Source organism: Vanessa atalanta, chromosome 26 (assembly GCF_905147765.1).
Source record: "Vanessa atalanta chromosome 26, ilVanAtal1.2, whole genome shotgun sequence".
Taxonomy (NCBI): domain Eukaryota; kingdom Metazoa; phylum Arthropoda; class Insecta; order Lepidoptera; family Nymphalidae; genus Vanessa; species Vanessa atalanta.
The window spans coordinates 4154614-4157479 of NC_061896.1; positions in this window are offsets into that span (position 1 = coordinate 4154614).

Below are 2866 nucleotides of genomic sequence, written 5' to 3' on the forward strand. Positions count from 1 at the left end.
CGTTAAATCTTATACTGCATCAGTTCTTACTAAAAAGTAAGCATAAATTTATGATCCATAAAAGAGAAGCAAGGGCAATCAAGAACTTAAACATCGAATTTTGTCATTTTGGCAATCTAGAGATCTATCTCAAGTTAGCCTTCTTGACCCGGTCCTCTACTCTCCCCTTTCTTATGTCTTCTCATATCAGAAAAAGAACCTATCGAAGTCGACATCAGTAGATATCGTTATTTAAATTATTATTTACTTAATATTTATTTAAATATTTCTTAATCTTCTCCAAAGTATGATATTTTTGGGAACGATTTTACTAAATTAATAGAAGAAACCCGATAAAACTATCCTACATGGTATTTATATGAAAATCCCAACGCTGGTCTAAGGAAAATTATTTTATTTAAGACAGGGGTCCACATACTAAGCCGTCACGTCCTACGGCTTATGAAAATAAATGTCTTAGAACGTATTTAGTGATAGGCAGGTTTTCCTCGCGTATTATCCTTCACCTAGAAAATAGTTGTTAGCAGAGAGAAATTAGTTAATCCATGCACCATAAAATACTCAATATCAAATTCCTTATATATTTTTTTAGAATAACCGTTGAACCTACCACCATCATCTCCTTCGAATGCGGTCACCATCGCCCATAAATATTGGAATTATAAAATATTTTAGCCACCATCGCTAATTCTCCGTAAAATTTGGAAAATAAGATGTTAGGTAGGTACTTGGACTGTTGTATCACTAGCTCACTCACCCTTCTAACTAGAACACAACAATATTAAGTATTGTTATTTGGTAGTAGAATAAGTAATAAGTGGGTGGTACCTACTCAAACAAGCTTGCACAAAGTCCTACAACCAAGTAAGTTAACAACAATTTAATCCCATTATCGTCTCAACGAACAAGAAGTTTACAAATATATTTTACATCATATCTGGTTTCAGTGTATCACAAGCTTAACTAATTTCAGTTTTAATCCCTCCATGGAGAGGCTTAACCATATTTACGGTGAAGTTTCGATGCCCCCTGAATCGCCTTGTATGTAGTTTACCGAGGTCTGTACACGGATTTACTTAAAACGTTTATGTTTATTCCGTGAGAATAGATTGAGCCTGAGTTGTAAACAATCACAATACAAGGCTTTAAATATTGACAGTCTATTGCAAACATAAGAAAACTAAATAAAAACCCGGCTTCGCTCGGGTAAAATAAATAAAACTAAACAAAAATAAATATACTATCTTTTTTTTTGTCGCTGGAAAAATGAATTATGGGTTTCCCCCTCGTGAAGCGGGGGAGGTATGTGGGACTCGCCGGTGCCCAGGACGACACTATTGCGCCCTAGTACATCGGAATACCCACTAAAACCAGCGGAACCCCCTCCGTTTTTTCAGCGGGCGCCACAGGATCTCCTACTACTAGTCCCTGCAGCACCTATTGAGGCACTAAATTATTATTTCGAACGCACTTTCTGAATGCACCCTTAAACAATCATGGGCGCCCGTTGAACTTCATGTCATTGAATTTCATAGATTTACTATTGAAATATTTCGATTACGCGAATTTTGCGAATATAATGTTATCGACTAAACATAATTATTTTTAACGATATATAATTATAGTATATATATACCCGATATAACGGGTCTATCGTACATCTGCACGAAGTGATTAATACAGATTTGAATTTAATTATGATACAATTACAATTTTTGCTTTTGAGGTGCAATTTTTTTGAGCACAATGAAAGTGAAATTTCAAAGTTAAGGTTGCAAAATCTGCCCTTGATGGATGATTGGAACATTACAGTAGAGGTATTTCGTAAGAAATTCGAAATTCACCGCAGAACTCGAGTGTCACAATGTGATATGGGACACTGAATACAATAATTATAAAAAAAATATTGGACACACGTAACAAATTGTTGTATCACTGTTAGTCAATGTTGACTACATTTCGAGTGAGATAAAAAGTGAATTCGACATATCACTATTGTTACCACACATCTTGGAGCTATTAAAGCAAATATTCTATCAATTATATTTGTAAACAATTGCGAGGACAATTTTCCATAGAGTTGATCCTCTGACTTACACCGTAACTACACAAGGGACATAACAACTTAGTTCCCAAGGTTGGTGACGCATTGGCGATGTAAGGTTTGGTTGACATTTCTTGCAGCGCCAATATCTACGAGAGACTTTTTTTTTTCGCTGGAAAAACGCGTTACGCGTTTCCCCCACGTGGAAGTGGGGGGGGGGTATGTGGGACTCGCCGGTGCCCAAGATGTTAGCGGCACACCGATAATAACCACTAAAAAAAACCAGCGGTACCCTCTCCGTCTCATCGGTGGGCGCCACGGGATCGCTTTCGCTACCGTGACTGCTAACCGAGACTTGTTGAAGAGTTTCTTGTTTCATATTCACATATAAAATACACACAAACTTATGCATGCATGTACCATATAAGCACAGTATGAAACGAGCTTCTTGCCGTATCGTCAATCGCGTTAGACGCGATAGATTTTAACGTTTGACACGACCAGTGACTTCCTTATATTATAAAAAATATATCACTAGTAGTCTAGAGCACGACTGATGCTAAGCGGGCCGAAAATATCAGTAAACATTTAAATAATGGAAAATATATTGGCATTCCAATTTGTTTTATTTACCTGTAAAACAAAAAATTCGTGGCGAATTTGTTACGGTTAATATTTTTATATATTTGAAACTCAAATTTGGTATTTTTTTACATAAGTAGACGAAAAAAAAGATAAATTAATTTAACTTTATATAATAACCATTATACGAGTAGGTGTGCTGAGTTGTTACTGTGTGGTTCATGTTTAACTAATCGTCTA